This window comes from Ailuropoda melanoleuca, chromosome 17 (genome assembly GCF_002007445.2).
Source record: "Ailuropoda melanoleuca isolate Jingjing chromosome 17, ASM200744v2, whole genome shotgun sequence".
Classification (NCBI taxonomy): domain Eukaryota; kingdom Metazoa; phylum Chordata; class Mammalia; order Carnivora; family Ursidae; genus Ailuropoda; species Ailuropoda melanoleuca.
The window spans coordinates 9,970,369-9,995,450 of NC_048234.1; the positions used below are offsets into that span (position 1 = coordinate 9,970,369).

At 46.4% G+C, this 25,082-nt stretch overlaps 1 long non-coding RNA gene across 3 annotated transcripts in view; it reads right to left on the bottom strand.

The window, feature by feature from the left end:
• LOC109489888 overlaps nucleotides 1-25,082 on the bottom strand; it is a 31,076-nt gene continuing 5,994 nt past the window's right edge. The window contains exons 2-5 of one of the 3 annotated variants that reach the window (XR_004621820.1): nucleotides 17,348-17,630; nucleotides 9,833-9,974; nucleotides 7,216-7,445; nucleotides 1-2,213 (exon numbers count right to left, since the gene is read on the bottom strand). This is a non-coding gene — a long non-coding RNA (uncharacterized LOC109489888). Of the gene's footprint in view, nucleotides 2,214-7,215; nucleotides 7,446-9,832; nucleotides 9,975-17,347; nucleotides 17,631-18,577; nucleotides 19,231-25,082 lie in introns of those variants that run through there. The other 2 variants (XR_004621819.1, XR_002143047.2) reach the window with 2 other exon arrangements.

Sequence of the window (25,082 nt, forward strand, 5' to 3'; positions counted from 1 at the left end):
AAGCCCAGGTATTAGCGCCTCGCTTGAAAGGGACTCTGGTGCACTGGGCGGGGCCGGACACGCCGGCGTTCCTGGGAAACGTGGTCCGCAGCCTCCGCGGCGCATGCGCACCTCCCCGTCATAGTGGCTCTGCTCCTGCGTATCTCAGCGCTCCTGAGCGCCCTCCCCTGGAGAGGAAAAGGGGCGGCGGCAGGAGCTGTATCGGGAAGGTGTCCGCAAGCCGCTGTAGGTTCACACCAGGCCGCCTCCAAGTGAGCTGCTTTAGGAAGCTCAGCTTTCAGGGACAGAGGGACTTGTTGACGCGGCTTCTTCAGGTATCTGCGTTGGCTGCCATTATGGCAGCTACCATCATATCCCTCCAAGAATGCCGCTGCCGTCTCGTTGGTCTCCACGTGTACCCTCGTTGTACCTGTCCACCAGCTTCCACGGTCATCCTGTCTCTTTTCGGACCTGTAGCCCGCCACACTTCCGCCACCGACACATACCGCCCCGTTACGTGGAAGCACATCTCAGCATCATATCATCTACGAACACTTCAGTGTACATTTCACTACAGATGACTCTTTTTAAACACGGTGACATATCTTTATTGCTTTTAAAAAGTAAGTCCTGGGGCGCCTGGCTGGCTCAGTGGCAGACAATACGAATCTTGATCTCCTGGCCCTGAGTCCAAGCCCCATCTTGGTCCCAGAGCCTATTATAAGTAAATAAGCCCTAATATTATCAAAAATCAAGTGAACTGTTGAGATTTTTCCTGCCTGGTGCAAATTTCTTTGCACTCTTCCGTTTGTTTGAGTCAGGATCCAAATAAGTTGTACACTTTGAAGTTAACTGGTATGTCACTTAAGTCTTTCAAAATCTCTAAATCCCCCTGACATTTCTTTTTATTTCTTTCAATGTATTTCTTGAAGAAACTGGGTCTTTTATCCTGTAAAGTTTCCTACAATCCCGATTTTGCTCGTTAACTGGGAAGATATTTTAACGTTTGTCTGCTTTCATGTGTTTCCTATAAAATGATAACACAAGAGCCTTGATCCTATTCAAGTTCAATTTTGGGGCAAAAATTCTTTATAGGGGGTTCATATTCTATCAGAAGGCACATAATATCTGGATTTTTCTTTTATAATGAAAGCACCTACTGATCGCCCTTACCTACATCTATTAATACGTCAGGGGTTGCAAAATAGTAATGTTCTATAATCTGCATTTCTTTCATTTATAAACTGGATTATTCCTATAAAAAGAAACTTCCCATCAACTGTTGGGCTACCCTGGGGTACGGTTTGTTCCCTAGGATACTCCAAAGGTGACCAATGAGGTTTTTGTTCATTTGTTTGCTTGCTAAGCGTCATTGAGTTCATGCATTTAAACTGTTTAATGTGTTTCAAATCTATTACAGTGAGTATTATTGATGTTCAAATTGTCCCACCTTTGACCTTCATAGGTTTTTCCTATACAATCTTTATAGGTTGGTTCCTGAGCCCTTTAGCATAACTATCTCTGATACTTCTTTGTATTCTGAAGTGGTAAGATGTACCAGGTTTGGGGCGCCTGGGTGGCACAGCGGTTGGGCGTCTGCCTTTGGCTCAGGGCATGATCCTGGCGTTGTGGGATCGAGCCCCACATCAGGCTCTTCCGCTGTGAGCCTGCTTCTTCCTCTCCCACTCCCCCTGCTGTGTTCCCTCTCTCGCTGGCTGTCTCTATCTCTGTCGAATAAATAAATAAAATATTAAAAAAAAAAAGATGTACCAGGTTTATCTTGCCCACTTCCTGCCCCAGACCTGGACTTCACCATTTCTTCAAGGACCCCTGGTTCCTTTCAGTGGGAGCTGGTATTTAGAGACCACAGTCTGGGTACTAGGGAGTGTCAACTCCTCCTAAAAGGCTAACCATTTAAAAAGTTTTTTATTTACTCTTCCATTTTTCTAATATAAGGAAATGTGTGCTCATATTCACCCACCCTCTTTCCAACAAACTGTAGCATTCTATATACACACGTCTCGCCACTTTTCCATATAAAAATATATCCTGGGGCACCTGGGTGGCTTATCTGGTTAAGTGTCCAACTGAGATGATAGATGATAGATAGGTAGCTAATCTGGAGATCACAGAGATAGTTCCCTTTCTTCTTTCTACAGTTGCATATACTCCATTGTTGGGAGGTACTTTAATGCATTCAAGTAGTCCTTTAATGGTAGACATTTGGTTTGTTTCTAAAAGGGGGCAAGAAAGGAGAGAAAAAGAAATTCGGTGAGACAAGTAGAAAACAAATAGCAAGAAGGTAGATTTAAACCCACGCCCATCTATAAATACATCAATATATAAACGGAATAAATACTTCAAGTGAAAGCGAAAGATTATCGGGCTGGAATTTTTTAAAATTATTCTGTATTCAAGAGACACACTTTAAGGACATGGGGGTGCCTGGCTGGCTCAGTGGGTAGAGCATGCGGCTCTTGATCCCAGGGGTCTTGAGTTCAAGCCCCAGGCCGGGGGTAGAGCTTACTTCATAAAAAATAAATTAAATAAAATAAAAAATACGGACACAAAAAAGTAGAAAATAAAAGCATAGAAAGAGATGTACCATGCAAACACTAATCAAAAGAAAGCTGGTGTCACTGTATTAATATCAGATGAAAGAGATTTTAAGGCAGGAAGTATTACTAGAAATGAAGAGTGATATTTCATAATGATATAAGGGTTAATTTACCAGCAAGATATAAAAACTGAATTTGAAATGAGGTTAACATAACCTCCAGATATAGTAGGCAAAAACTCAAAACTGAAAAGAGAAACAAATTCTCAATCATAATGTGTCATAACATATGCCTCTAAGCAGCTAGTAAAATAAGCAGATAAAAAAATCACTAATAAACAATTTGAAGAATATTCTACCACTGCTACAATTGCATAATTTGCAATTTCATTTAGACCCTTGTAAGCTGTTTGAATTTTTACTTCCACAGAAATGTATTTCTTTTATAAAAACAAAAGCTTTGAACAAACACATATAAATTACTCTATCAAATGTACAAAATCATTACCTTTTAATGCTCCTTTCAGTGAAACAAGGAATTCAGTGTTCCCCCACACACACCTCACAACTTCTCACTCCTGTTCGGCTCCCCCAGCCTTCACTGTTCTGAGAGAAAAAAACCTACCCTTTTCTTCCCCCAACATTTAAAAAAAAAAAAATCTTTAAGTAATCTCTACACCCAACGTGGGGCTTGAACTCATGACCCTAAGAGTCACATGCTCTAGCAACTGAGCCCACCAAGTGCCTCATCCCCCAACATTTTTTTTAAAGATTTTATTTATTTATTTGAGAGAGAGAGTGTGCGTGCGTTTGAGCAGGGGGAGGAGCAGAGGGGAAGGACAGAGGGAAAGGGAGAGGGAAAGAATCTCAGGCAGATTCTGCCCACTGAGTGCGGAGCCCCATGCTGGGCTCAGTCTCAGGACCCTGAGATCATGACCTGAGCCAAAACCAAGGGTCCGACCCATAACCAACTACTCCACCCAGGCGCTCCTCCCCCAACATTTTAAAAAATTACGTTCTCTCTTGGATTTTTTAAGAGTTCAGAGCCCTGTGTGGGGCTCGATCTCACGACCCTGAAATCATGACCTGAGCCCAAACCAAGAGTCCAGTGCTCAACCTACTGAGCCACCCAAGTGCCCCCGGTGGAAACGTGTTTAACCAATCATTCCTAAGAGAAAAGCGTAGCTTTAAGTCTGCAAAAAAAATGTTCATCAAGTACAGGACATTCTGGGAAAACATCTCTGATAACGTCAAAAAGTCAGAGCAAATGAGAATCGGCAACGTTCAGGAGTGGCTACGTTCAGGTCTGTGACGTTGAGCGGGTAAAGAGTGCTGCTGCCAGACTGTGAAAGAGAACGGGGAATACCGCTCATCTGACTGTTGATTTGGAACTTTAATTCAGCCTCACTTCCAAGGTTTGCGAACACCACTTGCACTGCAACAGTCCGGCCCCAGAACGGAGCTCATTCCCACTTCTTAGGGTGGCCGTTCCTCTCCTACCCTTGGTGACCTGGCGGCGGGTGTGTCCACAGTGGCCTGGTGTCAGCCGGAATGTCATTGCGCTGATCGGCCCCTTGGCCAGAGGTAACAGTACAAAGTTACCCCTAAGGAGGGGGGGGGGGACGCTGGTTGCCAGAAGAACCAATCACGTGATTAGAGGGTTGGAATCTTCAGCTTCCCCCCAGACCTCTGGGGAGGAGAGACGCACTGGAAGTTGACTTTATCACCAGTGGCCGATGATTTAATCAATCCTGTGAAGGCTCCATAAAAACCCTGAACAACAGGGGTTCAGAGAGCCCCAACCCTGAGGTGCTGGGAGGGTGGCATGCCTGGAGAGGGCATGGAAGCTCTGCGCCCCATCTCCATACCTGGCCCCACGCATCTGTCTCTTCCATTTGGTTGTTCCTGGGTTGTATTCTTCATAACAAACCAGTGAACATGAGAAAATGTTTCCCTGTGTTTCTGTGAGCCGTTCTAAGCAAATTATCAAATCCTGTGATTGTAATGAATGTGGAAAATACTTGTATTCGTATTTTATTCAACATTAGAAAACCTACTCTGCAGACAAATCTTTTCAGTGCAAAATATGCAGAAATCTTTCAAGCAAAATACACACCTTATTCCGCGTTACAGGACTCGAACAAGCAAGGATCCTTTTGAATAAAAGGAATGAGGGAATGCCTTCAGCCCAAGCTCAGCTCTCCTGCAGTATCAGAGAAATCATGCTGGGACGGACGATCCTAAAACAAGTGTAAGAGTTGTGGGAATGGGGGCACCTGGGTGGCTTAGTCAGTTCGATGTCTGACTTCATTTCTGCTCATGTCATGATCTCAGGGTTGGGCTCTGTGCTCAGAGGGGAGTCTGCTTGACACTCTCTCTCTCTCCTTCTCCCTCTCCCCTCCCCTTGCTCTCTCTCAAATAAATAAATAAAATCTTAAAAAAAAAAAGAATTGAGGGAATGCCTCAGGCCTAGATCATCCTTACACTGACAGAGAATTTACATGGAGAGAGGCTATCTGTGTACTAAATGGGGGGGGTGGTCTAAAAGGTCATTTCTTACTTTCCATCAGAGAATGCAAACTAGGGGAAAACTCTGAATACCATGAATGTAGGATGTCTCTCCATGTTTACAAAATCCTATTTGACCATTAGGAAACGTATAATGGGGGAAACCTTATGAACGCATCACATGTGAGCCAACCTTCACTTCGAGCATTGAATTCATCCTGTGTTTGAGTGCTCACACCAGAGAGAGACCTTATAAACAAAGTAAGTGTGAAAAGCCTTCATTGCAGCCCCTCCCTCAGTGCCATCAGAGGAGTCCTATTACAGGAGGACAACCCCGTGGATGTGCTGAATGTGGGACAGTTGTCAGAATAGACATCTTATTAAAGACCAGAGCAGAGAGGGTGCAGCCATTGTAGAAACAGTATGGAGGTTCCTCAAAAAATTAAAAATGGAGCTACCATATGACCCAGTAATTGCACTACTGGGGATTTACTGCAAGAAAAAGAAAACACAGGGGCACCTGGGTGGCTCAGTCGTTAAGCGTCTGCCTTTGGCTCAGGGCGTGATCCCGGCGTTCTGGGACCGAGCCCCACATCGGGCTCCTCTGCTGGGAGCCTGCTTCTTCCTCTCCCATTCCTGCTGCTTATGTTCCCTCTCTCACTGACTGTCTCTCTCTCTCTCTGTCAAATAAATAAATAAAATCTTTAAAAAAAAAAAAAAAGAAAGAAAGAAAAAGAAAATGAAAACACTAATCTAAAAAGATATAAGCACCCCTGTGTTTGCTGTAGCATTATTTACAATAGCCAAGATACGGAAGCAACCTAAGTGTCCATCCATAGAGGAATGGGTAGAGGCACCTGGGTGGCTCAGGTGGTTAAGCGTCTGATTCTTTTGATTTCAGCTCAGGTCATGATCTCAGGGATTGAACCCTGAATTGGGCTCCACGCTCAGCAGGGAGTCTGCTTGAGATTCTCTCTCTCCCTCTGCCCCTCACTGCCCACTCGCATACTCACTCTCTCTCTCTCTCAAATAAAGGATAAAATCTTTTTAAAAAGTAGAGGAATGGGGACGCCTGAGTGTCTCAGTCAGTTAAGCATCTGCCTTCGTCTCAGGTCATGATCCCAGGTCCTGGGATTGAGCCCCACGTGGGGCTCCCTGCTCAGCGGGGAGCCTGCTTCTCCCTCTCTCTCTCTCTCTGCCTGTGCCCTTACTTGTGCTCTCTCACGCTCTCTGTCAAATAAATGAATAAAATCTTTAAAAAAAAAGGTAGAGGAATATATGAAGATGTGATGTGTGCAGGTGCATGCGTGGTCGCATAATGGAATATTACTCAACCACAAAAAAGATGGAAACCTTGCCATTTGCAACAACTTAGATGGACCTAGAAGTTATGCTAAATAAGTCTGACAGAGAAAGACGAATACCATATGATTTCACTTATATGTGGAATCAACAAATGAACAAACTAACAAGAGAAGCAGAAACAGACCCATAAATTCAGAGAACAAACTGGTGGGTGCAGGGGCGGGAGGGCGCAAATTGGTGAAAGGATGTGGGAGGTCCAGGCTTCCAGTTATGGACTACGTCATGGGGATGAAAGGCACAACATAGGGAATGTCGTCAATGGCACTGCAATGGCATCGTGCGGTGACGTTAGCTATGCTGGTGAGCACAGCATAGGGCAGAGTTGTCCAATCACTATGACGTACACCTGAGACTAATGCAACATTCCGTCAAAGAATCACACTAGAAAAAGATCTTACCAACGTCAAAACTGTGAGGAAATCTTTTGACCAAAGTACACACCTTCCGAAACAATCGGAAATTCATAGTAAAGAAAAATCGTACTTTTTTTTTCTCCCTCACTCCCAGCTGCCACCCTGTGCAACACCTCCAGCAAAATGACGGCGAAACCCACAACTAGGACCGCATACCAGCCGTGAGGTTCACCCACACACTCCACTCTCTGTTTATAGCTGCCTCCCTCTTCCTTCTCAGCTGCCCGACTCTTATCATAGATTTTTGTCTCCAAGAAATAATATTTGGAGAGCAGTGCCAAGGATATGCATTCCATCTACTTCTCCGATTTTTGCTATTATTTCATGGTCTACCAGACACTTACATGCTTTGACCAAATTGCTTTGACCCCTTGTGGGATTGCTTTCACTGACCTGCATTTGGCTTCGTGCCCTCAGTGAGCATCCGGGAGGCTAGAAGCCGCGGTCGTAGGAAATGACCGTCGTTTTTATCGAAACCATGTTCTTCTCTGGGTGGCTTATCAGTGTCGTCTTTAGGACTCCCCAAAGGGACATTTCTGGTAAGCTCAAGCCAGGAAAAATTGTCCTCCCGAGCAACGGGTCTGTTTCTATCTTACAGGCAGCAGGCATCTTGTAACTGCCAACTCAACAAATATTCAAATAAATACAATCTCTTGAAAGAAAAGAACCAGAATATGTGATTTTCATGTTACTGCCAATTATTTCATCAAATAAATGGGCTACAATTAATCTTGGAGTAAAACTGTTCCATTGCCGATCATAAAACCTTCCAGAGACTTTAAATGCTGTGGATAAAATTCTTTGGTTTAAGCATTTCCATTCACAAGAGATATTTATGCTTCCAGGTCGATGAGGAGGAGGATTTATTTTTAGGAAATTTTCCCCCCTACTTTGCGTTTTCTAACCTACTCATATGATTTCAAAGACTTTTGCTTTTAGTTAATTGATAAGAAACTGAAGGTGATGAGAGGTAAAGAATGATTTAGAAATTCTGCTTGTGTTAAGGCAGAGCAATTTCTCAAATAAAGAAAGAAAATAAATCTCAGGGGCGCCTGGGTGGCTCAGTTGGTTGAGCGTCCCCCTGCTTGTGCTCTCTCTGACAAAAAAAGAGAAGAAAAGAGGAGAAGAGAAGAGAAGAGGAAAGGAAAAGGGGGAAAGGGAAAAAGGAAAAAGGAAAAAGGAAAGGCAAGGAAAGGAAAGTTAGTTGGCTAATCTACTTTATATTAATAACAATTAATTAATGTGCAAAAACCGGCATGATCATTTATGCCCACTTTGACCTCAGAAAATCTGTACTGGAGAGAAATCCCATGAAGTACGTGCAAAAGCCTTCAGCCAAGTTTCATATCTCACCGTGTATGTGAAGATTAATTCATATCCATTGCTTATTATCATATAATATATGGTGGAAGGCACTTTTAAAATGGTATTGAGGGGGGCGCCTGGGTGGCTCAGTCATTAAGCATCTGCCTTCGGCTCAGGGCGTGATCCCAGGGTCCTGGGATTGAGCCCCGCATCGAGCGCCTCCGCTGGGAGCCTGCTTATTCCTCTCCCACTCCCCCTGCTTGTGTTCCCTCTCTCGCTGGCTGTGTCTCTGTCAATTAAATAAATAAAATCTTTAAAAAAATGGTATTGAGGGACCTGGCTGGCTCAGTCAGTCAGTGAAGCATGCAACTTTTGATCTCAGGGTTGTGATTTTGAGCCCCACGTTCGGTGTAGAGTTTACTTTTTTTAATTTAATTTTTTAAAGGTTTTATTTATTTATTTGACAGAGAGAGAGCACAAGCAGGGGGAGTGGCAGGCAGAGGGAGAAGCAGGCTTCCCGCTGAGCAGGGAGCCTGACGTGGGACTCAATCCCAGGACCCTGAGACCATGACCTGAGCTGAAGGCAGATGCTCAGCCAACTGAGCCACTCAGGTGCCCTGGGTGTAGAGGTTACTAAAAAATAAAATCTTGGGGCACCTGGGTGGCACAGCGGTTAAGCGTCTGCCTTCGGCTCAGGGCGTGATCCCGGCGTTGTGGGATTGAGCCCCACATCAGGCTCTTCCGCTATGAGCCTGCTTCTTCCTCTCCCACTCCCCCTGCTTATGTTCCCTCTCTCGCTGGCTGTCTCTATCTTCGTCAAATAAATAAATAAAATCTTTAAAAAAAAATAAAATAAAATCTTTAGGGGTGCCTGGGGGCTCAGTTGGTTAAGTGGTTAAGCGTCCAACTCTTGATTTCTGCTCAGGTCATGATCTCAGGGTTGTGGGATCAAGCCCTGAGTAGGGCTCCACACTCCGTGGGGAGTCTGCTTGAGATTCTTTTCCCCGTCCCTTCCCCAGCTCACATTCTCTTTCTCAAATAAACAAATCTTAAAAAAATATAAAATGAATAAAATACTTAAATAAAATAAAATAAAATGGTATCAAATGTGAGAAATCCTCAAAGATTTTCCTCCTCTGTAGTACCCAACACAAGCAAGCCCCTTTGGGGAACATGAAGGCACATGCACACATCTCAAACATTGCCTGCCCACCCATTCTTGATGTGACAACTGTCCATCCAAGTTCAGATAACCCTCTCTCCACCACTTCACAACAAATCAAAGCTGCATGCACCCTTTGGATGCCCAGTTCCACAAGCAAGCTTTTGCAAGGTAAAGAGCACCATTTATTGTAGTGCTGGCGTGTTTCCTAACCATTGAACACGTGTGAAACGGAGCTACCGTTGTTGCTGTTGGATTCCTATCCACCTTTGTATACGGCGCCAACGAGGTTTCAGAGTGCGGTCTCCCGACCCATCTGCCCGCGCGATGTTCTGCAGTGCAGTGAGATTGAGGAACACGAGTCAACGTTACAGCAAACCCGTGTTGTCACCGATGGCGCTAATAAAACTCACGGGCTTTCAAAGAATCCAGTCACCTGGATTCAACTTTTTTGCGAGGCTGAAATGCAGGCCAAAACTTGAGTAGAATTAAACTTCTATAACGTCATAAAACCAAAGGCATTATTCTATCTTAGAGACTTACGTTCACAATAGGATTCGCACATGCCCATCACGGGAACAAACGACCTGCAGGTGTAGCTCCTGGCTGTCCCACAGCCCCGTGCAGTTTCCACTTTCTCCTGGAAACAGATCTCATGGTGTGGAGTCATGCATTGCATGCTGGGCTGGAGGAATAGAAACCAAAGAAGACCAGGAGAAGAGGGCATCTTCCAACTGAATGCAATGAGCCACCACATTAGTCCAATGTTTATAGAGAAGTGGTCTTAAGACGGTTTTGAGCAGACATTTGTATTAGTAAAAATAATTTCTGACCACTCACCTTCAATATGTATCATACATAGGTTCTGTTACATGATACATTCATGTGCTCACACCTGCTTCCAGCCTTTGACTCTAGGAGGGATCTAGAATATGCAGTGCTCCTCCTGCCACGTCTCCTGGTACAAGAGGGGGAGCCCAAGAGCAGGAAGGAACTGGAAGTTACCTTATTTTTGCACACATATATTCGGAGGGTTTTCTCTCACCGAGATGAATTTCGGAAATCTTGTAGGCTACGCTATGTATACTGTTGAAGCAACAAGTTTAGGGAAAGACCAACAAAGGCTCGTAATGTGCAGATGTTAAAAAAAAAAACAAAAAAAACAAAACAGCAGTGGGTTATGCAGCGCGCTCAGACCCACACAGAAGATGAATCTGATCAGGGCGCCTGGGTGGCTCAGTCCGTTAAGCGCCAACTCTCAGTTTCGGCTCAGGTCACAGTCTCAGGGTCATGAGATCAAGCCCCGTGTCAGGCTCCACGCTGGGCGTGGAGTCTGCTTGAGATTCTCTCCCTCCCTCTCCTCGTACCCCTCTCCCTGCTCACACTCTCTCTCTTAAATAAATAAATAAATCTTAAAATTAAAAAAAAAATGAATCTGATCAAAGATGTCAGACATGTCCCAAGTGCATTCATCATTGCATATCTACACTTTTTTTAAAAAAACATTTGCCTTTATCTCTTTTTAAAAATATTTTACTTATTTATTTGAGCAAGAGATAATGAGTCGGGGGGAGGCAGAGGAAGAGGGGGAAGCTGACTCCCCCAGCCTCATGAGGCTCCATCCCAGGACCCTGGTGTCACGACCCGAGCTGAAGGCAGACGCTCAACCGACTGAGCCACTCAGGTGCTCTGCGTATCCACACTTCTTGAGGCCTCCTGCAACCCATGGCTTGTCCAGGAAATTGGCATGAACCCAAGGGACACTGTTCTGTAGAAAGGCTGGTGGTCCTAAGCCCGGAGAAGGTCCCACTAAGAAATGAGCAGGACTGTTGACCCTGAACATGAGATGGCCCAACCAAGGGATAAACAGTGATCTGAAGAGGGAGTCATCTACAGGGATTGTGAAAATCCAGGTGATGTGAGCATGCTGATTTTTTCCAAAAGGTACAAGCAATTCATCTCCTTGTCCATTTTTTTTCTCTTCTTCAATTCACCACTTTTCTCTCTTCGTCTGCCAAATGTCAAGTTTACCCCATGTGTAATTTCTAAAATTTCAATGACTATTTTTCTTTCCAAGATTTGAAGATTTCAGTCTGTTTCTTTTTACTATCACCTGTTCCTGCTTTCTTTCTGATTACTTTTTTTAAGACTTTTTTTTTTTTTAAGATTTTATTTTTAAGTAATCTCTATACCCGACATGGGGCTTGAACTCACAACCCCGAGATCAAGAGTCACATGCTCCACTGACTGAGCTGGCCAGGCACTCCTCTTATTGTGCTCTTTTTCAAAACAGAAGTTATTCCTTTTTTTATCTCTCTGAGCATGCCACACATTTATTTTGAAGTTTTTATCAGTCCGTTCCAGAGTGTGAATTTGGAGTGGACTCACATTCCAATTTTTTATTTTCTTGGAAAGTTTTTATTTTTTTTCTCTCTTATTCTGTCCTCACATCTCCACCCATCTCATGGTTTTGCAGTTGCTTCCCTCCGCCCCCTGGCCAAGCCATAGTCTTACAAAGACATTTTCCCATCTCCTGCCCCATCATGGTCTTAGAGTTACGCAAAATCAGGTAATATGCCAACCGATGACTTGGTTGTGAAACTCTTCTCCAACTTCCTACCTCCCCAGTCTTGCAGCTTATGAAATGCCATCTCTCCAGGTGGTGGTCAGCCCTAGTTGTTTACTCTTTCCCAACTTCCTTTCATGACCTATTCTGCCCCTCACTTCCAGCAGTGAGCCTTGTGTGGAATATTTTTAGTTCTCTTCATCCCATAGGATTCAAACTCCTGGTCATTCCCACTGACTTCCGACCAGAGTCCAAGAAACCCGTGGCTGCATTTCACTCTCTGCTTTACATTTCCGCTCTTGGAATAGTTCCTCTCTTTCCTGCTTGATCTTTTCCACCTTCAAGCATTCATCTTCCCTTTGAGTTTATCCTGGTATTTGGGGTTTTCTGTTTCAATACTTTGTGTGTCACTGCTGTATGTTTGGAGCAGAGAAGGTCTCAAAGCATGGGCTCTCTGTCTTCTCCCTTGCCTTTCTTCTCTGCCCTGGGTTTTCACGTCTAGTGGCTACTGTGCACGCACAGTTGCGGCTGTATGGATGCAGTGGTATATCTAGGTGTGAGCTGATAACCCACCATTTACCGGATAGTTTAATGAGCTGCCAGATCTTTAACGAGATAGATGGGTAAGGCTTCTCACAGGTAGATTATTTCTGAATGATTTATTAGATTATGAACCGACTCTCTCTTTCATGCCTGGAACCACCACCAAGAGATCCTGGGTAAGAAAATCAGAGCTATCTCAACCAGATTTAACTGATCTCCCATATTAAGTCATGACTTCAGAGGAACGCACAGCAACCAAGTTGTTTTTGAGTGATTCTGTAATCACCAAACTCGATTATGAGTTTGATAGGTCATCTTGTCCTAGGATAGAGAACACCGAGATGCACGTTACAGCCTCACTGCAGAAAATCCAAGCCTGCGAAGGACTGGGGTGAAGCTAGTCACAAACAGCTAATCTTGGTGACCATCTACAAGCAGGATGCCTCTTATTTAGGAAGTTCCTTTTCCCCAACCCAAGGCAGGGCCTTCACCCACCAGAGCGAGACAGCCCACCACCCTTCTGGAGAAAAGCAAATGCGGCACAGGACTCAAAAGCATGAATTTGGGGGTCTAAGTGTCTGAGTCGCAATCCCGACTCTGCCACTGGTTGGCTTTATGAATCTGGGCAGTTGCTTTCATTTTTCTCATCTCTCGAGAAAGGAATAGTAATTGTTCTCCCTCCTAGAAGCGCCACGAGCATGTAGCGAAATCATGTGTGCAAACTGCTCGCCTGAAACAGCCTGTCTGTTCCTTTAATAAATCAGTAAACACAGGTTTATCATAGGGTCCAGCAATTCCACGTCCAGGTACATCCCCAATAAAACCAAATGCAGAGACTCAAAACAGGTATTGGTACACTAATGTTTACAGCAGCATAATTCACAGCAGGCAAAAGGTGGGAGCAAGCCAGGTGTCCCTCGATGTATGGATGGATAAACACAATGTGGTATATCCACACAGTGCAATATTATTCAGCCTTTAAAAGGAAGGAAATCCTGACACATGATACAACGTACGTGAGCCCCAGGGACATTGTGCTCAGTGAAAGCAGCCACTCGCAAAGAGACAATAGTATATGATTCCACTTATATGAGGTACCTAGAATACGGATCTGTCAGATTCACAAACAGTAGAAAGGTGCTTGCCAGAAGCTGAGAGGGGAGAGGAATGGAGGGTTCGTGTGCAAGGGGTGCAGAGTTTGGGTTTTACAAGATGAAAAGAGTTCTGGAGGCGGATGGTGACTAAGAGGAGGAATTGTATGTTCTGCGTATTTTGCCACAATTAAAAAAAAAAAGAAAGAAAAGCCCCATGACAAATTTCTGTTCATTTCTTTGTTCAATAAACTTGTATTGAACATTCTCCAGATCCTCTGTCAGGCTCGATTGCTCCCAAGAAGAGCTAGTTAGACAATGGTCCTGCCCTCAGAGGAGAGGCGGGTCAGACATCTAAACAGTGTGTGAAATCCAGTGCAAACAGATACTGGGCGACAAAGGCCCATGGGTGACATCAGGGGCACAGGGAGCGAGCGGCCAATTCTTCTTGGGCGGCCGCGGTGAAAGTCAGGAAGGCTTTCTAGAAAGTGTAACATGTGACCTGAATCCTGAAACCCCAAAAAAGTAGCCATCAAGCTTTGGGGGTTTGGGAGGGAGACATCTGAGCAATGCTGGGGGCCTGACATGCCCTGATGTATTCGTGGCCTTGCACTTGGCTCTGCTGGTTCTGGTGGCAGAGAAGGTCTGCACCAGCAGCAAGACAGGGCTCAGGAAGGAGCCACAGTGGGCTTCTGGGCCTGGAGAGGTGTTTGGACACTCACTGGTAGGCACTGGGAAGTGCCGAGCAGGAGACCTGCCGGATCACACTGGAATAAGAACAATCACGTAGCAACAGATCAGTGACCCTATTTGTTCATTGTTGTTTCCAGACTACCTAGCAACTGGTAAACAGCCAGAAGTCGAGTGCTTTCAGGCCTGCTCAGAAAGAATGATACACATGGGTCTGTGAATCTTCAAAGGCTTCTTCAGACCCAGATTGCTCATCGTTGGAAGGAATACTTAGCTATTTGCACACAAATCTCAGTCTGACACAAACCTGTTCCTTTGTGCCACTCCAGCCCCAGAGAACATTTCTCTATTCCTCTTTCTCACAGGGTTTCAAATTGAGCTTTATTGATTACGACCTTGTATCTCATCTTAATTAAGCAGCTTTGAAATTAAAAAGATGTGACCATCGTCACTTGGTGTTCAAGCACCTTGCACACTGCCCGCGAATCAGGAAATGAACACTTCATGCCGCCAGCTACACACAAACCTAGGGTTCACTGTCGGGGACTACAGCCCAAACCCTGAAGCTCGGCCCAAAGATCCCCATGGAATGTGAAGGAAGACCCATCAGCTGGGGCCAGAAAAGCTGTTTCCCAAGAAGTCAGAACATCGCCGTTGGGTTTCTAGAAGTAAAGCAAACTATTGGTATATTGGCATCCTTAATGCTTTGCTGGATGGTAGTACTTCCTGTTTTTACCAGGCTGCAAGGAACTCTCACCGGTATTTCCAGGATGACCCATTTCGTGAAAACAAATATCCTTCTTGGGCATCTCCCTCTTGTTCGCCCTGTCCGTACAGAACAAGAACTTGCCAGAAAGGGACGCCTGGGTGGCTCAGTCTGCCTTCGGCTCAGGTCATGATCCCAGGGTCCTGGGATCAAGTCCCACATCGGGCTCCTTGCTCAGCAGGGAGCCTGCTTCTCCCTCTGCCTGCTGCTCTCTCACTCTCTTTCTGACAAATAAATAAAACCTTAAAAAAAAAAGAACTTTCTAGGTGCTTACACACATTGTCTCATACTAGGCAAGATACCCCCCCCAAAAAAAACAACCACAAAAAGCAACCAAACCCTTATTTCTCACAGAAATTTCAGAGAATCTACACCAAATAACTCAGAAAGTGTGTTCTTGCAAACAAGCTGGTATGGTTTTGAGATCTGTATTGAGTGAAGTGAAGAGACTTAACAGAGCATGTCTCTATGTGCGGGTGTGACAAGCACCTGCAGGATCTCCGGCATGATTCGCATCCTGGGCCCGGAGAGTCTGAGGGCTGGGGTTTGTATCGCTCGGTTCACTCTGCAACTTCAAGTCAGCACCTCAGCTAAGCTGTCTGTCAATTTTGTGAGCAAAATCTAGCAGCAACTCCATGAGCTTTCCAAGTGACAAAGTGTGGGCAGGTTATTTCGCTGCATTTCGTCCTGGTTGACAGAAGATTCTGACCCTTGCTCTCGTTGTCTGGAACAATGATTCTCAGTTGGGGATGATTTTTGCCCCAGAGATACTTGGCAATGTCTGGAGATATTTTTTTTAAAGATTTTATTTTTATGTGGCAGAGAGACAGCCAGCAAGGGAGGGAACACAGCAGGGGGGGTGGGAGAGGAAGAAGCAGGCTCCCAGCGGAGGAGCCCGATGAGGGACTCCATCCTGGAACGCCAGGATCACGCCCTGAGCCAAAGGCAGACGCTCAACGACAGCGCTACCCAGGCGCCCCTGGAGATATTTTTGATATCATGATCGGGGCTGGGAGAAGTGGGGAAGGGGTGCTACGGGCATCAGGTGGGGAGAGGCCAGGAATGCTGCTAAACACCCTACAAAGCACGGGGCAGCCTCCCTCCTACCCCCAAAGAATTATGCATTCTCAAACAGTGATAGTGTCAAAATTAAGAAATTTTGGTCTAGAATTAGAATCCAAACACTGAAATGCCTAGCATTTAGTCCTCTCAGAAAGTCAAACTTTTCTGCCCACCAAAATCATTCTCTCTTTTTGTAGTCATGGCGATTAGAGCAAAGTGCAAGGTTAGACTATACTTCCCAGCCTCCTTTGCAGTTCAGTAGGGCCATGTGACTAGTTCTCACCAGTAGAATGTGACCTGCGGAGATTGCAGGCTGAGGTTTCCAAGAATTGTCTTTCTCATTCTGCTGGCAAGATGTGGATGACCACTAGGCTACGTTAGAACCACATATTAGATCCTGGGTCCCTGAATCACCATATGGGAAAGAGCCACCCATCAACTAAGAGCACATGCTGCAGTCTGTTATGTGAATGAGAAATAAACTTTTCTTGTGTTTGAGCCAATACATATCTTTGAGTCTTTTTGTCATGGTTGCTTACTCAGCTTATCTAACAAATAGCCATTTCCCGAAAGCCCATTTTGGCCCTACGTGGCCTGGGGAGCTCCATAATGGGGCAAACATGGTGGGGATCTTTGCCCCTAAAATTAGCTTGGGGTTCCTCCCCTTCTAACTGGTAGGGCTACATGTGTCAAAGCCCACTGTTGAGGGGCCCTTGCTTTGCTCGGGGCAGCACTGACTCTGGGAGTAAACTGTTATGATCCCAGCTCTGTGTGACTTCAGTTACGTTTGAAAAACCCCCCAGGAGGGATGTGGGTGGAGCATTCCTGCTGTGGCCCAGCAGAATGTTATCAGAAGTGAGGACTGGGTGTTGCTCTGACAGAAACCACAGCCATATGCACATTCTCTTGAATCGAAATCTTCCAAGTGGTGCATCTTGCCTCTGATCCATGCTGCTCTGAGCCAGGGAATCAGGGCGTAGCCTCAGGGTGTGAGCATTTCACACAATTCTGTTCCCCCAATCCCTGCCCCACCACTCCTACCACTGGCAGCGAGGGTTGTCCAAAACATGACAGGAGAAAATTCTCTGTGCGAGACGTGACAAATCATAAAACATGATGGCTCCTGAAATCCGCTGTGTGTTAAGAGTTGGGAATTTTTCAGCAAGATAAACCGACTACCATATATCTCAATTAATTCCTCCCCAGTTTCTACGGGCTCATCCTAGTTTATTTTGTTCCCGGCATTTATCGCACTTGCTTGTTGTCCATCTCTCCTTCTAGAATGTAAGCTCCTTGAGGACCAAGATGTTATCGGGCTCGGTCCCCACCTTGTCCCTTACCTTCAGGACGGTGCCTGGTGTGACCCCTGCTGGTGATGTGTTTGAGAGAGTACCTTTTGCCAAAGCTTGGAGTATGTCGCATTTCACTGAGGGTCCCTTCCACTTTTTCTCCTTATGTGGTGACTTAAGCGTCTGTGGACACTTCTTTAAATATGTTCTTGCTTGTGTCAACCCTTGCAGAAGCTCCTTGAAGTCTCTGAGACCAGTGCAGCTTTCTCCAAATTCGAGTGTGATTTCCCACTGCGTTTCGTCATTTCAGTGATAACTGGAGAGAAGGGGATTCCTGGTAAAACAGGAGTCAAGAGTAGAGAGACATAAACTGATGACAGTGGCCCCTCTTCAGAGATGGTGTTCATAGTCTCTCCTCCCAAATTTCTTCCATGCATTCCATAAATATTTATTTATGGGCAGGGGCTCAAGTCACTCTCTGAAAGCCAAAGTTCCAAGTCCTCTTGTTGACCTGTCAGCAGCATTTGCCACCAGTGATTGCTCTTTCCTATCTGGGACATTCTCCTTTGTTGGCTTCCACAGAGCAATCATCCTAATCCCTGCTTCTTCCTAATTTTGTTGCAGGGTAGACTGGGGAGACCCTGGGGTCCTGGGGCCTTGGCCCAGCCCATCCCAAAGGTGTCACTGAAGGTTCTCGGTCCAGTCACAAGAAAGAACTCAAGGACAGATGCACAACACAGCAGACAGGTGACAGAAGTGGGAAAGTCTATAAAAGCAAAAAGTACACTTTTGAGATACGAGGATGAATGAGGGAGAGAGGAAGGAGAGAGAGAGATAGGAGAGAGAGAATGTGAGCTGTACACCCTGGGGACTGGGTTTCTATCTTTTATTGACATTTGTTAACTAGGGGGCAGAATATTCATTACTTAGGGTGGAGATGCAGGGTTTCATGCTTTTTCTTCCTTATTCGGTCAGTGGGTTCCTGTCAGGGCAGCCGCCATCTTGGGGCTGCCTGCATTGATCTGGCTTCCTGTGGAGTGCTGCCCCTCCAGGTCTCTGACCTTCTGAATGGTGGCCATGATTTCCTCATTGCTGGCCTCCAGGTATCCTGTTAGAACCTAACTAACTGCCAACCCTAACAGGTTTGCTGTCTTCCTCTTTGACGTCGCCTTCAGATTCTCTTCAAAGCTTTCCCTTTCTCCTCCAGCACATGAAATGACACAATGCCCCACTGACCTGTCCTTGTCCATTTTCTCATCTCAGATCACCTCATCCACTCACCTGTGTGTTCAGTTACTGCTAAATGTGGGTGTTCTTGACTGCACATGTCCAGTAAGATCGGGGTCCTGCACTTCCGAAAGATGCATCCCAAGCTCAACAGGTGTGGAACAGGAGCCATTTTCTCCCCACTCTTGCTTACTCCTCCAGCTTCTTCTCTTTCCCATCACGATTCCCTGCCAACCATCCAACTTTTAACCAAGTCCTACCAATTCTGCATCCTCAGCACCTCTCTGACACTACCACTCCATCCTGACTACCCTCGCCTTGGTTCCAGCCTGCATCTCTATCTTCTTACCTCTAGTTCTGCACTCCCATTAGCTACCTCCATACCTCCTCTACAATTATCTTCCCACAACACAGCACTGTCATTTCTCTCTCTGACTTGAACTTTTCAACACTTCAATACCTTGACTGCAGGATTAAGTGCTAAATCCTTGTCACCTAAGGATTGGTGGCCAGGCCCCCATCCACCTCTCCAACCTCCCCTCCATCCCTTGCACCCATATCCCAACTCCATGGGACCACTGCAGATGCCTAAAGTGCCAAGCTACAGCATGTAGCTTCCTCATTGCAGAATGCCTCCCCTTAGCCAAACTGGAAAATTCCACCCATCTTCAAAGTTTTATTTTTTAAGTAATCTCTACCCCAACATGGGACTTGAACTCACAACCCTGAGATGAAGAACTGTATGCTCCACCAACTGAGCCAGCCAGGCACCTGTCACCCATCTTTAAAAAGCAGTTCACTGCGGGGGGGAGGGGAGGGGCTGGCTGGCTCAGTTGATTAAGCATCTGCCTTTGGCTCAGGTCATTATCTCAGGGTCCAGGGATTGAGCCCCACATCGAGCCGCACACTGAGCCCTGTGTCAGGCTCCCTGCTCAGCTGGGAGTCTACTTCTCCCTCTCCCTCTGCCTTCCCCCCTTGCTGTTCCTGCTCTCTTTCTCAAATAAATAAAATCTTTTAAAAATTTAAATTAGATTAAAAATAAATAAACAAAAACCAGTTCATTGGAACACCTCTTCAGGCCCCTCTTCTTCCTTTGTGACTCACTGCACCCCACCCTGAGTTTACCTCCATCAGAGGCCCTGTGACACTTTATTTTATGTATCTGATTACAAGTCTGTCTGCCCTGCCAGACTATAAATTCCATGACACAGGGGCGCCTGGGTGACTCAGTCAGTTAAGTGGCTGCCTTCAGCTCTGGTCATGATCTCGGGGTCCTGGGATCGAGTCCCACATCGGGCTCCCTGCTCAGCAGGGAATCTGCTTCTCCCTCTGCCTCTCCCCCCACTCATGCTCTCTCTCTCTCTAAGTAAAATAAAATCTTTTAAAAAATAAATAAAATAAATTCCATGACACATAGTAGGCTTTCAATATGTGTCTCATGAATACTATACGCACATGAACTCCATGAAAGGGGGACCTTGTTTTCCAGAATGTCACTGTATCCTCAGGGCCTAAAACAACGCCTGCTACGTAACAGCTATTCAACATATTTGTTGAATCTCTGAGTGAATACAAATAAAAATGTACACACCAAATGTATATCACAGACACAAATTCTAAAGATCAACTTTCCAGGAGGCTATGAACGCACGGAATTTTTTTCTGCAAAGCAAGCCCAAGAAGGCATCACTTCTCCTTCCCCTCAATGGCCAGATACCAGCCCAGCAACGTCAACTGCCTCCTGGGCCTCCCAGATGACTCACTGGAGAGCTTTCTTGGGGAGGAGTGGGAGGAGATGATGGTTGACAAAAATAACCACAAACACTTGAAGCATCATCAAGCCTCTGTCTGTGGGGTGAACAACAGGGGCGGATCTCAAGGTTTCTCCCAGGCAGGGCAAGGCAGTATCCATCCTTCCAGCACAAGTGGTTATCAAACACTCGCGTGGTCAGAGAGTCAGACAAACGTAGGGTCAATGAGATTAAATAGCCCTGCTCCTAAGCAGTCAGCCACTAGTGTTATATGTGCACATTCTTGTAAATTGTGAAGGAAACACACATGTGAACAGTGTTTATTAAACATCATTCAGTTGATAATTCCCTCTTGTGTCTTTTTAAATTTTTACCAAGAGCTTTCCCATACGTTATCGCATTTGAGGATCACATCAACCAGGAGAGAAGGGCAATTTTACTGATGAAGAAAAAGAGTCAGAGAGAATCCATGACTTACATAGAGCATACTTCTCAAAGTGGTCCAAAGACCAGAAGCATCAACATCACCTGGGAACTTGTTAGGCAGGTACCAAAGCCCAGAGAGGTTAAACCACCTACTGGAGGTCACACAGCTGGTAAGTGGTTGAGCAGGAAGCTACAACCAGGCCTGTGTGATTCAAGCCCTGACTCATAACCCTGGAGCTCTCAAAACCTGTACCACGATGGCAGGTTAAGAAGGAAGGTTGGGACAGGGCCCTGAGACAAGTCACATGGGTCTCTCCCCACAGGCCCAGGCTTCTGGGAAGAATCCCAGGTTGGGGGTTAAGAGCCTAGGGGCGCCTGGGTGGCACAGCGGTTAAGCATCTGCCTTCGGCTCAGGGCGTGATCCTGGCATTGTGGGATCGAGCCCCACATCAGGCTCTTCTGCTATGAGCCTGCTTCTTCCTCTCCCACTCCCCCTGCTTGTGTTCCCTCTCTCGCTGGCTGTCTCTATCTCTGTCAAATAAATAAATAAAAAATCTTAAAAAAAAAAAAAAAGAGCCTAGGATCTGTTAGTCTCCAACTGGCTAGGGAGCTTCCAGCACAGTCACGCCATTGCACCGGGCCCGTTGACAGCACTGAGAGTCAAGACAGATTACGGATGGGGAAGTGCCTTAGAAAATCATAACATACATCAGAAAGAAGTGAAGTGGTGTTTGGATTTTCAAGACTGGTGCATAGATCATGCCTTTGTCTCCCGGCTCCTCAGTGCTTGGACTGGCTCCAGGCTGGTGGCTCATAGAGGGTCTGGGGTGGTGGAGGTCTTTCTGGAGGTGCTTTCAGTTGTGTCACCTCAAACACCCACAGGTGCCCCACAGAGGGGGCAGGGAGTTGCAGCCCGGTGCAGGCCCCTTGTGGGAACTGGCCTCTGTTGCCTGGTGGTGTTACCTGGCTCTTCTTATACCAATCCATGAGAAAGGACAGAGCACAATGAGAGAGCACAGGCAGAAGAGTGGTCTCCCAAAGATGTCCACACCCTGTTCCCCAGAACTGCTGAATATGTTACCTTACAGGACAAAGAGACACTGCAGATGGAATTAAGTTAAGGATCTCGAGATGGGGAGATTATCCTGGAATATCTGGGTGGGCCCGACGTAATCACAGGAGTCCTTGTACGAGGGAAGTAGGAAGGTCAGAGAGAGAGGAGATGTGACAACAGAAACAGACATCCAAGTGATGTGATTGCTGGAAGGGCGGCGTGAGCCAGGGAATGTGGGCAGCCCCTAGAAGCTGCAAAAGGACACAGATGGTCCTCGTGAGCCCTCCGAAGGAACACAGCTCTGCCAACACCTTGATTTTGCCCCGTAAGACCCACGTCAGACGTCTGACCTCCAGAACTGGAACTTAATAAAATTATGTTCTTTTAGGCCATCGAATTTGTGGTGATTCATTATAGCAACAATAGGAAATGAATACAACAGCCCAATAGAAAATGGACAAAACACATGAACAGGCGTTTAACAGAACAGGAAATGCATGGGCCGGTAAACCAATGAAGAGATAGTCAACAACACATCTTAGCTCGGGCTGCCATAACAAACTGCCATGGGCTGGGTGGCTCAGAATAGACGTCCCCATTCCAAAAGGGGGAAACAGGAAAAAGGGGCGGGATGACAGGTCCTCAGCAAGTCCAAAACCTAGTCTAGGGTATTTTGTGATGGCAGCCTAAGCTGACTAGGACACCAGTTATTGAGGAGAGGCAAATGAAGGCACCAGCAAAATCCCATTTTAATTGGCAAAGTAATTGCGGGGAAAATGCATATGCCTATCAATAACCAGCATGGGAGAGAAGAAGATACAGATCAGGGGAGGGATCTTTCACATGGTGCCGCAGGTGGGGCAGCACTTTGGTGGGAAACAATCCAGCATTAATCCAAAAGCTAAACAGTTCCACTAAGAGCTATACCGGGTGTATGACAAGAATGCACAAGACCCGTTCATAAAAGCACTCTCCACCATAGCAAAAGGCTGGAAACAACCTGAATGGCCATCAGTGGGAGAGTGGAGAAATAAACCAAGGTATGCTCATAAATGGACTATTGTACACCATCAAAACGAATGAAGTATAGTGATGGGCGCAACAAGGACGATGCTTACCATGTAACCGTAAGTGAAAATAGTAGCTCTGGAAAAAATTACATAGGGCTACATACTGTTTTATAAAGTTAAAGACAATGGAAATGAAAAATACCCCTTTAGGAACACATATAAATGCAATACAACCTCCTCCAGGATGTGGAAATAGAAGGAATGGGCAAAACAAGATTGGGCATGATTTGAAAAGTTAGAATCTGGACAACAGAGACATTTGGGTTCAGTATATTAGCCTCCCTCATTTTGTGTATGTTTGACATGGCCCATTATACAAGCAAAGTTTAAACTAATATAAAGAGGGGGACGCCTGGGTGGCTCAATTGGTTAAGCATCTGCCTTCGGCTGCGGTCATGGTCCCGGGTTCCTGGGAGCGAGTCCCGAGGCATGATCCCTGCTCACTGGGGGGAGCCTGCTTCTCCTTCTGCCTGCCACTCCCCCTGCTTGTGCTCGCTCTCTCTAAAAAAAATTTTTTTAAATAATATAAAGAGGAAAGCAGGGAATGATGAACACGGGAAATAGGAGTTGGGACAAAGGGCTGGAAGAGAAACCTACCATGAAATGGTTGGCTTGGTTTCCTTCTGTTTTGGATTAACAGGCACTGATTACATAACTAACTAAATAGCTAGATTAAAGCAAACCATGCATGGGGCAACGGAAAAACAAAGAAGCAGAGGGAGGGGCACCTGGGTGGCTCAGTCGGTTAGGCTTCTGCCTTAGACTCAGGTCATGATCTCAGGGTCGTAGGATCGAGCCCCAAGTGGGGCTCCCTGCTCCCTCTCCCACTCCCCCTGCTTGTGTTCCCTCTCTCTCCGTGTCAAATAAATAAGTAAATAAATAAAATCCTAATTAAAAGGGAAAAAAGCATGAAGTCAGCTTTGTACACAGTTCCCAGCGGCACGAGGTGGATGTGTCTCTCTGGTGTCCTGTTTGCATGGGGCTACTTGGAACTAACGGAGACCTGGCCCCTTGCCCCGCCGCGGGCTCTCCTCCTCGTCAGAGGCCATTTCTCTCATCTGCGTTCCTGACCGTCCGAGAGCATCCTTTCTGGAAAAGGCCCGGGCAAGGTGTCCCAGGGCTTCGAGGTTCCTGAGAGGAGCTCGTGGAATATTTGGGATCTCATAGAGGTGGTTTCCGACTAACATGGAGGGGTTCACGTTCGTCCCCGGCCCGCGTCTCCATCAGGGACTGGAACGCATTTACCTGGTCGCGGAAAGAAGGCACCGGGTGTCAGGAAAGCTGCTGAGAGAGAAGTAGGCTAGCTGGGCCCCCTAGCAAGGACGAAGGTCTTCCTTCGAAAGAAAATGAACGGAGACAGGGCTCCCTTTGGCGCATGCGCATCGCCGCACATGCGTGCGTGCGTGCGTGCGTGCGTCCAGGGTTCTCCCAGGTCCAGTTCTTTCAGAGACACCCTAAATTCCTCAGAGTCAAGGAATGGTTCCGTCCCCTTTTGCAGCCTTAATGAGACCTCAGGAGAGAAAATTTTACTTCCTTCCTGCCGGTGCCCCAGCTCCTCCACCGCTTCTCAAAGTGCGGTCCCCAGACGCACACCTGAATGGCAGCATCCGTATCCCTGGGAACTCATTTAAAATGCCCCTGGCCCTGATTTACTGAAGCAGAGACTCTGGCGGTGGCGCTCGGGGACCTGTGTTTTAACAAGCCCCCCAGGGAACTCGGATGGCTCCTCGAGGTTGAGGATCCCTGGTTGATGTAGCCCATCCCTGGACTCCCAGCGTCTTCTCCTTCCCCGACAATATTCCAGAGGTCATTGCTTCCAGGACCTCCCGTCACCTAACTCGCCCTAAGGAACCCCAACACCGGTCACTCTAATCCCTCCCTTCTTGGCTCTGGTGTTGAGCTGCCAGGAGCTGCTGGAGCAAATCTCATGCAAGAAGGCTGCCGACCTGTCCCTCCAGCCCCGTGACTCTGCCTCCATTTGTCCCGGACAGCCTCCTGACCCATTCCTGTCACTGCGGTCCCACCGCTGGTGCCCTGTCTTCTCCCCTGGCTTTTTACAAGGTAGTTTCTACGTCACTGAAAAAAAAAAAAAAAGAAAAGAAAAAGAAAAAAAGAACACCCACTCTGTGTCACCTCCCACCCACCTTACCAGGGGCCTCGCACCTGCCCCCCCACCCCCGCCTCCTGTCCCGTGCTCCTACCTGCGTCCTCCCCCCAGATTCAAAGACAAAGAGCAACTACATGGCAACAACATTTTC